Consider the following 15,593-nt stretch of genomic DNA (forward strand, 5'->3'; position numbering starts at 1 on the left):
TTTTTTTTTTTTTTTTTTTTTACCATGAGAAGACATTTGTGGCACGTAAGGATTAAAATCTCTGCGATATATCTGATATATTCTCCGATATCTTTTTTTTCGAATGACCGATATATCTAGAGAGGTAAATATCTTATTTTCCACCGTATCTCCGATATTTCTCCGATACAGTCAAATATCTCCGACATTTAAAATATTTACGATATATTAAAGAAATATCTTTTAAAAAAATTCACATAAAGAAAAATCACGTTTAACAAATATTCGAGAGATGAGTCATTCCCTCGAGTATATCTGAATGAATATGGACAATCTTCTACAGTGGGAGGATTGAACAATTTTTCATCTGAAGAAAATTACGACTATGCCTCCCAAGATCATGATCATGACTTTAGAAGTAATAGGTATGGAGCGCAAGAGGATACTATGTATGGGAGGAGGACTATAGGTGCAAATGATGATCAAGATGCAGCTTCGGTTGCGCTAAGTTTTGAGTTTATCAGTTTAGGTAGTGAGACTGGAACCTCAAATGAATCTTAAGAAGGCAACAACTAATTTGGCTATAATGTTTATGGTTATAATCAATGAGCAGAAGTCAGTGATCAGTTATCTAGTTGGATTCATCATTACTATCTACTTATAGAGGAAACAGTCGGCTGCTCTAAAGAGATATATGATTATCATATTCAACACAACAATTCGTACTATATGAGTCATATGTCTTAGTCTAATTATTATATTTTTGTGAACCAGTGTGCATCTTATCAACAACCTAGATTCTCATTCTAGATGTAGATGAAGTTGATGTTTGTAATATTTATATGTAAATCTAATAATTTAAATATTTCAGAAAAAAAAATTCTTCTCAAAATCCCAATATTTTTTCCCGGATATTCCCGATATATCTGATATCTCGTTTTTTCAAAGTACCGATAGATATACCGATAACGATATTTTAATCTTTGGTGGCACGTTTACTGATCAGTCATGTTTACCTAGTCAGTGACTGACCAAAATATTCATTGTCAGTTACCATTAGATTTAAATTTAAGGGTGGAGAGAATTATTTTTAAGTGGAGTTGTTTTGTTTTCATCTTTTGGATGCAAATCTAACGGTGACTGACCATGTGAACACTATTAATATATATATATATAGTCCAGGTGGTTTGATGATTATAGTCATGATCACTTTTTATGGTCAGTCACATTTGAATATAAATCTAATGGTGGGGAGAATTATTTTAAGTATAGTTTGTTTTAAATCTAATGGTGATTGACCATAAATCTCTTGGTTGATAACTGACCAGGTGAACATTACTGTTCTAAGATTGGGTAATTTGCTGAGCAGAATATGATGGAAAACTAGCAACAAATAAACTAGAAAACAAACTCAAAGAGGCACTAGACAAAGGTTACAAGTCAAGGAGTAAAATATCGACGATCATGGAAATTTCGATGGTTCGAAAAAATGAAATCTCGATGGATATATCGAGATAATATCGAATATCGATGGAAATTTTACTAAATTTTATCTAAAAGTTGTATATTCGACCAAAAATAGACTAAATATAAAATATCGGAAAGATATGAAAATTAATATCGGTAATAGTAAAAAACGGAAATTTCGAGGATATTTTGGATATTGAACTCTTACAACTTACAAGAATGGCGAGGACCAAGGCGCCCCAACAAGCAAACATGTAAAGAGACTAGCATTAATATCTTAGCGCATGCATAACATAACAATGAATATATAATATGAAAATGATTCTTGGTCTTAATAAGGCTTAAGATTTATGACTTTAATCTTATGTAGCATGCTATATATGTAATATCCCACATCGGCCAAACGGAGAGGGGTTATGTGCTGTATATGTACATGCCCACCACCAACCTAACACGAGGCCTTTTGGTGGCTCAGCGGCTTCGGAGGGGATGGGTACTCCGAGGTTAAGCATGTTGATGCTAGAGCAATCCCAGGATGGGTGACCTACTGGGAAGCTGCTCGTGAGCTGCCAAAAACAAAACCGTGAGGGCCGGTGGGCCCAAAGCGGACAATATCGTGTTACGGCGGAGCGGGTCCCGGGGTGTGACAAATGGTATCAGAGTCACTCTGCCGTGTGGTGCGAGTGTGCCGACGAGGGCGTCGGACTCCCAAGGGGGGTGGATTGTAATATCCCACATCGGCCAAACGGAGAGGGGTTATGTGCTGTATATGTACATGCCCACCACCAACCTAACACGAGGCCTTTTGGTGGCTCAGCGGCTTCGGAGGGGATGGGTACTCCGAGGTTAAGCATGTTGATGCTAGAGCAATCCCAGGATGGGTGACCTACTGGGAAGCTGCTCGTGAGCTGCCAGAAACAAAACCGTGAGGGCCGGTGGGCCCAAAGCGGACAATATCGTGTTACGGCGGAGCGGGTCCCGGGGTGTGACAATATATGCCACCGGCCACCTAGACACATCACTAATTAAAATGATTATGTCATGTCGTTCTTAAGCAAAAATACAATTTTATCCTTTCAAATCTAATGACTCTAGATTATTTTGTCTTTTTATTAAGAGAAAAAAATTGATTTGTCTTTCTTTTATAATTAAAAAATATATATTTCTAACATTTCTTTCTCGTTTTCTCTTCATCACTATTATGCTTAGATTGAACGTAACATATAGTGTGAGAATACATATATTTATGAGAATATACTTGTTCAAAACCACGAGTTCTTAAGAAATATATATATATATATATACATATATAATTTGTCCAAAGAAAAAACAATTTCGTTCAAGTAATTTTTTTTACATACACACACACAGGTAATCATCCAAAAGAAATTTGATAGAGATTTTTCTATTTTTTTTTAAATTCGATACAGAATATGGCTTATATATAAATATCATAATTTTAAATTGCAAAATAAAATATTAAAATGGAACTAAATTTCGATTCACAAAGATAGACGGAAATTTTAAGAAATTTACGAAATTGATTTATGGTATAAAAGCCTAATTTGTATGATTATTAACTCGGTCATTATTATTAATAAATTAACTAAATTTGGTATATACGTATCCATATTAAAAGAGTAAGAAAATATTTCATATTAGTCATGTAGCATCCATTAATTATTAAGGTTAAGATTGTATTTTTACCTAAGAATGAAATGACATGATCTATTAAATTGATGATATGTCTATGTGACATGACATATGCCACATATGATTAAGACCATAAATCTTAGGCCTTATTAAAGTCCTCTAGCACTACCCTATATAATAAATGAGGTTATAATTAACACGTACGTAAATATTGAGCTGCCTGACAAAGCTAGAGAAGTTATTGTGCTTGTTGGGAGGAGATCTCTAGCAAACTCGATCGGCTGCCACACTATGAACGCCGACCCGTCTTTATTCCTTAAAACTATCTTATTAAAACCCTCTAGCACTACCCTATATAATAAATGAGGTTATATTAACACGTACGTAAGTATTGAGCTGCCTGACAAAGCTAAAGAAGTTATTGTGCTTGTTGGGAGGAGATCTCTAGCAAACTCGGTCGACTGTCATACCACGAACGCCGACCCATCTTCATTCACCAGCATGTACGTCTTCAACTAGAAAGGTGGCGGGCTCGACTTCCTTATTGATGCAGGTGCATATACGGCAATATTAAATTATAGATTCATAATATTTGATATTGTGTTATTAAGATAGTTTTAGGGAAATATTTATAATTATTAAGATTTACGTTTAATTAGCTTTCCTTTTTAGCTTGAGTTTGCTTATTCTCCTAGTATTATAAACCATTTTTTTTTTTTCTGATCTAAAGGTCATTCCATTTAAATCAGAGCAAGCAGTACAAAGATGACGTACCCCAATGGGGTCGTCAGAAAACATCGTCTTGCAAAATTGCAAATCCTATACTAGATAAAACATAAGCTATGAAATCCTAAGTACACCCACCTTGTTCGGTTAAGCACTTTTATTTTACAGGTACACTAGGTTTCAAAGAAAAAAATCAAGCTTACACGAAAAAACTAGTTACCTGGACCTAAACAAAGATTAAATCTTTTCCGGATTCGGAGTGCCAAACGCACTCCCTTTGGTAGTTTGAAGCAGAACACTCTCAGTCACCCTCACCACCGGAACCTCAGAGCCATCAGTTTCCTTCCTTAACTCACTAGTCGTGTAATATCCCACATCGGCCAAACGGAGAGGGGTTATGTGCTGTATATGTATATGCCCACCTCTAATCTAACACGAGGCTTTTTGGTGGCTCAGCGGCTTCGGAGGGGATGGGTACTCCGAGGTTAAGCATGTTAATGCTAGAGCAATCCCAGGATGGGTGACCTACTGGGAAGCTGCTCCTGAGCTGCCGGAAACAAAACCGTGAGGGCCGGTGGGCCCAAAGCGGACAATATCGTGTTACGGCGGAATGGGTCTTGGGGTGTGACAAATGGTATCAGAGCCACTCTGCCGTGTGCTGCGAGTGTGCCGACGAGGGCGTCGGACTCTCAAGGGGGGTGGATTGTAATATCCCACATCGGCCAAACGGAGAAGGGTTATGTGCTGTATATGTACATGCCCACCTCCAATCTAACACGAGGCATTTTGGTGGCTCAGCGGCTTCGGAGGGGATGGGTACTCCGAGGTTAAGCATGTTGATGCTAGAGCAATCCCAGGATGGGTGACCTACTGGGAAGCTGCTCTTGAGCTGCCGGAAACAAAACCGTGAGGGCCGGTGGGCCCAAAGCGGACAATATCGTGTTACGGCGGAATGGGTCCTGGGGTGTGACAAGTCAAAGTAGAGCCTTCGAAAGTCACTCACCTCAACAGGATTTATGATCATGCCCTCATCAGAACTAGGTGCTTCTTTCCCTTGTTACCAGACGAGTTAGTTTTCTTGTGGCTCTGCTACTTTTTCGGTTGAGCCGCCGCTGCCAGCTCCAACTCCTCCTTGGAACGATTTTTGCTTCCAAACGGACGTCCCAGCTTCTTCTTTTTTTGGGGAGAAATAATCAGCTTCCTCTTGTCATGAGCCAAAGCAATCCCAACATTCATAATATCCAAGGATGGTTCGGGGAACTTTCGGTACCTTTTCCCACTCCTCTCGCATTCTACGCCACTACGCTTCTTACCAATGATCTTGTTCGGCACTTCCTTGTCCAGCAACATCGGTATCACCTTTGAGGTTGTACCAATCACTGCCACTTCCTTTCTAGCCGTCGTGTAATACCCTAGATTTTCATATCAATTTCCTGGTATTATTTCCAGATTTAGTGAATGATTATTTATGGAAATTGTTATTGATTTATGCGAAGTTGAAGTTTCGGGAGTTTATTTTAAGGTGCTTGTTTTAAGTGGCCAAAAGTTGACTTTATTTTCTGTAAGTTATTTTCAAAAACTTCCTTCATGAAAGTTGTAGAGCACAATGATACGAGTTTGTGGACATGTGACACGCATAAAACGGACTTCGTATGTGGAAGTTATGGTCAGCAGAAGTTCGTGGCTTTACGGGATTTTTGGGTTAAATAAGAGAAGTTCTAGGTTCCATTTCATTTTTCCGGAACCCATTCCTTTCTCTCTCTCTTTCTTCTCTCTCTCTCGCGATACCTTCAGTATCAAAGTTCTCCAGCCGACTCGACCCAGACCCGGTTGACCCGACCCGGATTTTCCGACGGACCCAAACGGCAGCACCGATCAGGTTTTCTTTCTCTCCTCGGCGTGATCCTCCTTGTGTAGGTGGGTGAGGACGACTTGAGCGGGATTGAGAGAATCGAACGCTGCAGCGGAGGGTGGCGGACCCGACTCCAAACCTAGGGTTTTCCTGCCGTGTACGGCGGCGACTGGAGGCGAGGCTGCCCATTTCTTAAATCACTCTTCCCTCTAAGCACGTTTCAAGCTGCCATTCACTTCATTTTGAGGTCTAGAAGTCGGATTGAGGCACCTTGGCAGCCGGTTTTCTTTTGGACGTTTCCGGCCGAATGGGTTCAACCTTCAGGTATAAAAGATGCTCCTCTTGCTTCAATCTACTAGTTTACTGTTGGAAGTTTGTCCAGATTTTGAAGTTGTTGGGGTGGCGCGTGGGGCCCACTCTCAGCCGCCTGTGGTGGCGCATGGCAACGCATCCAGCAGTTTCCTAGCTCTAGGTTTCTGTGGTTAGCTAGCTCTTGTTATTGTGAGCTTGTTGAGATGTGGAAATTCTAGGTTTTGTGTAAGTATTGCATGTTAGGACATTAAGTTTAAGCTTAGGTTTGTGTGAGGTTTGAGTTTAGGTTATGAGGATTGGAGGCAGCCTTGTTTAGTCGTTAAGTTCAATGACCTTGGAAGGTTGTCCTCTTTTGGGCTAAGGTTAGTTTGAGGGTGTTTTGTTATCCTTTAATCCGAATGTGCTAAAGGCTATCAATTGTGTTAATTAGGTAGCTTGTGGAATTGATTTGAGCTTGGCTCTTGAGTTTATTGTGAAGACGCAACGAGAATATTTAGATGAGTAACATCTTACCAAGGTTCACTTGGGACCAATTATTGATGATGATTATTATAAAATTGTGTTGATGATAATGATTATTATGATGATGATAAACTGATGATGAATTATGATAAATGATTATTATGATGATGATGATGGTGGTGATGATAAGGTTTATGATGATGATTATTGTTGATGATTTTAATGTAAAAATTTTATTTTTGGTTGTTTTAAAATATATGAGCTTGATCGCCAACGGCTCATATGTAAGATAAAACAAGTTTTCCTATTATATAATTATTTTTAAGGTTCATAAAATTATAATATTTTTTGTTCTTGATAGGTTATTCTTGTGGGAATAACTATGTCTTGTGCATATTAATATATCTATGTGGAAAGATATAATTTTATGATGTGCTATTGGGTTGTTGATGTTGATTTTATTATATTGTGATTTGTGGTTTAGATAGTTAAACCGGGTTCCAAGCCTTTAATCGGGTGATTGGTTACGGTTATGATAATTCTACCCTTATGTGAAATGTTGTGTAGATAGTCAAACCGGGTTCCAAGCCTTTAATCGGGTGATTAGTTACGGTTATGATGCTATTATTATTTTGTGATTTGATATTGGACAGTCAAACTGGGTTCTAAGCCTTTGGCCAGGTGATTGGTTACGGTTACGAATAGAGCTCTAGTCCGTCTGTCGGTGTAGGTCATGGGAGGTACCTTAATGTATCTAAGACCCATGGGTACATAAATTGTTGTTGAAGGTCATAAGAGATATTTATTAATATCTGGGACTCATGGTACATGTGTTTGTTGTAGGTCATGGGAGATACCTTATTGATATCTGGGACTCATGGGTACATGTATATTGTAAAAGTATTTGTTATGTGGTTTTAACATTGTTCTTAATTTTTGTCATTAAAATTCCTTGTTTGAGTATCCCCTGAACTATGCTTAATGCAGAAGATTCTTTAATCTTATTTGTGTGATTTTTGTGAAATTCCTGAACTATCCTTTTTGTAAAATTCACTTATGATTTGATTGTTGTGTGAATTGTTGTGTTTTCTTATTTACTCTCTTTTGAATTTTATTGTTTTGAGACAATTCCTGAACTAAGTTCTAAGCAGGAATTTCCGTTTTTATTTTATGTGATGTTGGGTTGAGTTATTTTTTAGAGTTATTCATATTGGCCTTTTAGCTTATCGGGTTTGTTGTTTACAACCCGGTGCACCAATTCATGGTGTAGGGGTTAGACCTACAGGTGTTGATCAGCAAAGTTGAGGCGGAGGCATATATAGTGGCAGGGTTTTTAGTTGTTGTATACTTGATATTTTTATATTTGGTAGACAGCATTAAATTCATTCGAGTGTTTTCATTTCTTAAATTTCAAGTTATGTAAACAATGAAATGTAATATTGACTCGATGTTGAGTTGTGTTGACATTACATTTCTGCAATTGAGATTAGTCTTCTTTAAGTTGTTGAACAGGTCTTGGGAATTTTATTATTGTGAGTTATCATGCCCAAATTTTTTAAAATTTATCCTTCGAAAATTGGGGTGTGACAGTCGGCCTAGTCTTCTCAACTCTTATCAAAACCTTTCCGGCCACTGTATTCTGTATAACAGCGACAACAGGAACTTTGGTTGCTGTAGCATCAGATGACACTTCCAGAGCTCTAGACTTTTTTTATAGGGGAGAGAACTGAACTCTCACTACCCCCAGATGTACCAAAATGCTGTGAGTGTGAATTGGTAGGCGACAAAACCCTAGCCACCTTTGCTTTCAGCGCAGCATGTCCGATTGACTTCAAGAATAGTGACAAATGACTCATCGAATTCCTCCGACGGAGCTTTCAGCGCCTCCCTCTCCTTCTGAATCATATGATCACACCCCATTGCATCATGAATGAACAATCCACACAATCGACGAAAACCCTTCACCTTATCATAGGTGAGATCCACCTCTGCCACTGTTCCATCCATCTCGAACTCAATTTCCTGCCAAACTCGGATGCGCCTTCGCACATCAAACTCCAGTTTGATCTTTTGAACCTCTTCCTTTCTCTTCAGCACAGTCTGATCAAATCGAATAACTCGACCTAACCCAGATCCCACCATATTTAAGGCTTTAGGGTTCCTCAAATTATGAACAAGACCCTCTACTGCCACCCATGTCTCTAATGTATTCAGAGGGACGGCAGACGGATCTCCCCTCCCATCATACAACCCTAACACCAACATGGTGTTTCTGTAGTGCCAGGGTCCCCCATGCAAGACTCGGTTTCGTTCTGCAACGCGCTCGAATTGGAAGACAAACCGGTCGCCTGCATCCGACACCGAGAGGCCTCTCTTCATTCTCCATATTGTCGAGATCGTCCCTTTGAATCTTGGAAATTTTGCTTTTGGGCCCAGAAGGCGTCCCACCAGATATGCATGGTCTTCCTAAACAGCTTTGCCTCTCTCAATACCGATCTTGATGTGAGAAGAGTAAGAGAGCAGTAATCTAGATGAAGCGGCTTGAAAAGCCGATCCCAAGGATTCAATAGCAGCGGCCATGGAGTTTGTTTTTCGACAAAGGAGACGAAACCCTAGCAGAGCGGCTAGGTCGAAGAGAAAATCTGTTAGAAATGCTCTTACATTCTTGTCCGTTTATAAATCATCTAAATATGGCTATTGTAATAGTTGTCAGACAATTTATGTTTTATGAATTAAATCAGTTTATTTGTGACATAGATTTGTCATTTTCTACAAGTTTGCTAGTGACTGTTAGAGACGTATTCTCGGATACATGATCAACATCAGTTGGTATCAGAGCTCGGGCGAGAGCTTAGTGGATTCCATGTCTCAAGTCGGACAAAGAGGCGGAGGTTTCAGAATGGAGGGTCGTGACATCAGCAACGACATGGTTGAAATCAAAAGGATGTTTCAGCAACTTGCGGTACGTATTGATCGTATTGAAGCTTGACGACGGGGTCGTAAGAGTACCGATGGGGAGAAAAACGTTACCACCTATTGTCAATGTATTGATCGCATAGAAACTTTCAACCAAGATGGTGACGGTTCTGACGGGGAGATATGCGTTGGTTCATTTCATCGTTGTGCTCCGTTGTGTGAGTTGGGTGAAAGGGGAGAACTTGTTAGTTTCGACTATGAATGTTCAAATTCTATCTTTACTTTTTCAGTCAATAATAATTCAGAAAAAGAAAAATGATGGTGTTGTGGATTTTAGTAAGCCACCGATTTATGATGATTGTTTTTGTGAGGCTTGTTGTGGCAATTGTGGTGTGGAAGAAGATGAAGGCACCAATAAGGGAGCGATCAAGCCATTGAAGAAGGATATTGACAATAATTTTGTTGATTTTCTTGGAGTTAATGTCTTCATCATTCAGATTCCCAAAACCGTAGTTAATTTTAGGATTAATTTCAGTTTACTCACCTGAAGTTTGATGTTGACATCATTTCACCCCCCATACTCTTAATTTTGAATTTTTACCACCCAATCTCTCCAATTTTAGCCTTTCGTCCCCCATCTCTCATGTTTTGTCCAACTGGTCTGTTAAATTTGAAAATTGAGGGTTAAAATGGTCATTTTCACACAATATTATATCCAAAAATTGAAATGAGCAACATAAACTTAACCTATTATACATACAAAGATTTGCCGCCAAAATTTGAACCACCACAAATCCATTAAGTACTAGAATATGGAAACAACAAATTGGCAGCATATTTAGGGAATTCAATAGCATATTTAGGGAATTCCAGTATAAAAAAAAAAACCTGCTGCGTTTATGTGAATGAACAAATGACAATCACAACCAAATATAGATTTTAAAGGAGTCTTCATATATTACATATAATAAATTGGTGCATACATTGTCTTGAGCATTATAACCCAAATGGATGACCATGAATACTTTACATCCATTAAACCAAAAAGGAAAATAGAAAGTTGCTTTAGCCTATAGCTCTAATCATTTTGTCAAAAAATTAGAGCTAGCAACCAATTGACATAACTCAAGGTTGCACAAAAAGCAGCAACATTAACAAACCTAATATCACAAAGTTCAAGGCATGCTAACAAGACAACATACAAGACCTAATTCTATCTTTTCCCATCGGTTGATCTGATTCTTGTAGATGACTTAGTAGATGTTGCTTGTCTAGATGATGAAGGTTTAGGATGTGGGTTTACCCTTGTTGGAGTAAGAGCTGTAGCTCTTGATATTGCCGGAGTAGAAGTTGTTACACTTGACATTGTTGTAGTAGCAGCAGAAGGTCTTGAAGTTGTTGCAGATCTACCATTTGATCCTCTTGACACATTAGATTTTTTTGCTGCTCCTGCTGCCTGTTCTGCATTCTTTAAATCTCTCTTTTCCTACATAAAGACACACCAACACGCAAACAAATACCCCAATAGTTAATAATGCATGCAACAACCACAAGTAAAGCAAGATTGTTACCTTCAGCCTTTGTGCCTTTAGTTGTATCTTCTTCCTCAAATCATTTGTGCTCAATGGTCCTTTTTTGCTAGTGTTGTTCTACAACACATACACACAAATGAAAATAGACACACCAATAACCAAATTTCACGATATAGAGAGGAATAAAGTTCATACCTGAGTTTGAGATGTAGATGCATCCAACTTTCTTCTTGGTACTGCTTGTTGAGGTCTTGTTCTTGGGTGGCAAGTGTCAATGACAAGTCTTCCTATTATGACCAATTTGATTGCAGTTGCCACACTTAAGAGACCTTTAAATTCTGCCAAGCTTGGTATAATCAATGGCTGTCTTCCTTTCAAATGCATCTTTTCTTCTGTTTGTCCTTGGTCTCCCTGGTTGTCGGTTGTATAGTGGGGAAAGGATTGGGGGTAATGGACTCATGGACCACAACTCCATACCATTAACAGGCTTGATTGTATTAACATAAATTACCATGTAGGTCTTCTTCAAGTAGCATAGATCAACATAATCTTCAGGGGCATGTCTCATAAAATTAATGGCTGTCACAACATGTTTACATGGGATGTCAGTTAAATCTCATCTTCTACATGCACAAGTGCGGGCTTGAAGGTCCACCACATACTTGCTGTCTCCTAGGCTTTGAACTTTAATATGTGGCATACCTTAGCCAATAGGTATGCAATCGGTTGCTGCCTTAACCTTGTTTTTCTCCAAGAGTTCCCTAGGTTTGGGGCAGATTGTATCTTCATGTTTCATCATCTTATCCCTCCTCACATGAATCCTCCTCATCAGCTTAACTCTTATTTCTTCAAAACAACTCACAATTGGCTTCTTTCTAGCTGGTACTATAAATGCATTGAAGCTCTCAGACAAATTATTCAACAAAACATCACACTTCAAGTGTGTTCTGAAATAAGCCCTACACCAGTGCTTGGAAGGCTTATTAGGATCTACAATCATAAAAAATATAACATTTCATTAAAATGAACAAATTGTAAACAAATTACATACGACGTATTAAGAACACGAGTTACTTACGCATTAAGCAATCCCATGGTTTAGGATTTAGTTGGCTCATAAGGATCATTTCTTTGGCAAAAAAGTTCTCATTTGTTGCCTTTGCACATGCCCAAAGCTGATCCTTCATCACCTTGCCAGGAAATAATTTGTTGAAGTTTGTCCTCAAGTGTCTAACACAGAATCTATGGTCTGCAAGTGGCATAACCGAGTCGAAAGCAGGCAACAACCTCTTTTGTTTATCACTACTGAAGGTCCAACCAGCCCCCTCATCCCTTATGTGTAAATCCTTCGCCAACAAGTCTAAAAACCACTCCCAACTATCTTTACTCTCCATCTCCACCACAACCCATGCTAATACCCATGTTGTGTTGTTAGCATCCAACCCTACAGCTGTGAGTAATTGACCTCCATAACAGCTCTTCAAATGGCACCCATCTAGACCAAGCATAGACCTACAGCCTGCTTTAAATCCCAACTTCAGTGCTCCTAAACAGATATACATCCTTTTGAAAACAGGTAATCTTGTGTTGAAGTCGCACTTTATGTCAATAATGGTATTTGGATCAGCTCTTCTAAGTTCTTCCCCGTAGTCCTTTATTCTTGCATATTGCTCCTTGATGTCAGCTTCTAAACGAGCCAAGGCCGCCCTTTTTACTCTGTATGCTTCTTAGTTTGACACTGTTGCCTTCACACCAACTGACATATGTTGTGCAAGGGACTCTGTAAAGCAACCAAATTTATATCAAGAAAAAAAAAAAAAAAAGTACACTGAATTAGAAACTAATGTTAGAGAGCATGGACTAAAAATATACTTGTTTCCCAATTTGGGTTCAACTTAATAGCCTCCCCAAACTTATCCACTAAATAGGGTACCCTAATCGTAGGGTTCTCATTCACTCTATAACAAGTGTGTGCAGACCTATAGGTCTTGATCTGCAAAGTGCTTGAATGTTGCATCTTACCTGCATACATCTCAAAGGGACAATTGTCAGCTTTGCATATGACCCTAATCTTATCCTTGTCAGTCCTCGCAAGCACTGGTATCCACCCTTTTTGAATTGCTCTTTCTCTAACAATAGCTCTAAAAATCTTTAGGGTTGCAAATTTCAAGCCTAGGCAAAATTGAGGGTCCAACATATCAGTTTTGGGGTTTAACTCAGGGTAATCATCATCATCTACTTCCCCATCAGATCCTAGCTGACCTCCCAATACACTCCTCGTCAGAGTCAACAGCACCAAACATTGCTTCATTATCTTCATCGTATGTCTCATTCTCACCACCTGCAATACTGGATTGTTTTCCAACTCCTCCTATCCATTGTCCAAGTGCATTAAACTCCACCTCCATATCACCTAACCAATCCTCATCTAAACCATACTCAACATAATCTTCGTTGTCAAACTTGGGGTCATAATCCTCATCTTCTGAACTACTTTCATACCACAAATTCTCAGTATCACTAAGGTAACTTGGCTCATTGGGGACCCTTGGTCTTAAGTCTCGGTCCAGAGCTTGACACATGAACATTGAAAAGCTTGTCTTCCTCATCAAATTCAGAAGCATGTACTTCATGGATAATTTTTCCCTTCCCCTTGTCTTTAGACGCATTCACTTGAGCTGCACTAGCTTAAGTAGGAACTGATTTTGGCTCTTTAATGACAATTTCAGCTGCCCTCTTTGGTGCCCCGCTAGACTGCCTCCTCGATGAATCCGATAACTCCTCAATCACAACTCCACTTGAAGCAACTTGACTAAAAGCAAAATCATGATACTCTTCCATGAAGTCATCCTCCTCATCAATATCCACATAATCTGGTTTCAAACACCAATGATCTAAGTAAATAATCACTAGCCTATACTGTGGAACTCCACTACACATGTTTATCACATCCAAATCTGTCTCAATTTTTTTCAAATCCCCACCCTCAGTTCCACACTTATACCAATAATCTATCCTTTGGCTACCATACTATTGATTCAACCCCCTCAACATTGAATCAACTTCAATAAGTGACATGTTATCCTTATCCACATTGTCATAAAAACTTACCTTCCCACATACATACTCATTGCCACTAAAATAACCTCCATGATACAACTTCACTGTAAAGTAATCTGGGTAACCTACATAACAAAACAATCTTATTTTATTTGAAAGTTGAATACAAGAGTAAAATCAAGAAGAAGAAAGCCATTATTTAATGAATCCTTATTTAATAGTAGAAACCTAATTAAAACTAGGACAACAATTCTTAACAGTTTTTTGGACCACTTAAAGTATTTTAAGAGAAACCACAAACACTGTACTCACACATGATGGTGCTGCACCATTGACATTCCCAACTTTCAATTATGCAAAAGTTGACAAAGCATCTCAGAGGAAAAAAAAAGAAAAGAAAAAGAAAGCACAACACTCACACCAACGGACTTGCTTTTATTCACCTACTTTATTCATAACCATAAACACAAGCAAACAACAAACCTAATAATTTATCATATCTCAATCCTTATTTCAGTTCAAAATCACTCATTATCAGTGACCTTGAAGCTACGAAGACCCCATTTAGTCTCCCACAAGAAACCCTGCAATTATCCCTACAACTGAAACAGAAACTCAACCGAAAATCCTAATCCCCAAAACCAGAACCCAATTATGTACAAAACCCTATTCCTTGAAACAAAAACCCTAATCGAAACCGTCAACCCATAATATAACATCCAAACTCCAACAAAAACAGTAACATGATTGAGATTGAAAGCTTACGGCTGTAATCCGGAAGCGCATCTCCTTCGAATTCATCTCGCGGTCTCCATTCATCATCTACCACCACGAGTTACGGGTCTCAATCCTCAATCTCCTTTTGAATCTTCAATCTTTGTTTTGGGTATTTCTGTGAAGCCCTTAGAGAATGAGTTTCTTCTTGTTTTATCTTTTGGACAAAGATATCGGGTTCTAGATCTAAAATGGGGAATTGTGCCTGTGTTAGGGTTAACTGAGAGGGAAAAGAACCGCGTTTTGAGATTAAGCGAGGGAAAAAAATCTATTCAGGGTCAGTCTCGTAATTTTAACCCTCAACGTTTCAACTTAACGGGCGAGTTGGACGGAACACGAGAGATGGGGGACGGAAGACGAAAATTGGAGAGGTTGGGTGGTAAAAATTCAAAATTAAGAGTACGGGGGGTGAAATGATGCCAACATCAAACTTCAGGTGAGAAACTGAAATTAATTCTTAATTTTATCAATTAGATCAAGGATGGTGAAAATTTTGGGACAGACAAAAACAAAACAAAAAAAAGAAGAAAAAAAAAGTCTCTAGCTTACGCTCTTGCTTCTTGTCGACCATACATGTCTTCTTGGCATGGTTGCATGCATGCCTTCCCAATTGTAGTTAAGGTGATGAATATTGCATTGAGGAATGGTCAAGATGTGAATGTGTGATCATATTGCTAATCTCATTGAGTCATTGCAAGTTTGCAACACTGCTTGAGCAGTCGTCCATGTAAATATTAAACAAGGGTACGTACGTGGATCAGTTGGAATTCCATTGTTGGCCGCTGGGCATTCCATCCCTTCCTTGGCAAATGTATCTGCAATAGATAACAGGATAAACTAACCCTAGCTACTCGGTTGCT

This window comes from Fragaria vesca, linkage group LG4, assembly GCF_000184155.1.
Source record: "Fragaria vesca subsp. vesca linkage group LG4, FraVesHawaii_1.0, whole genome shotgun sequence".
NCBI lineage: Eukaryota > Viridiplantae > Streptophyta > Magnoliopsida > Rosales > Rosaceae > Fragaria > Fragaria vesca.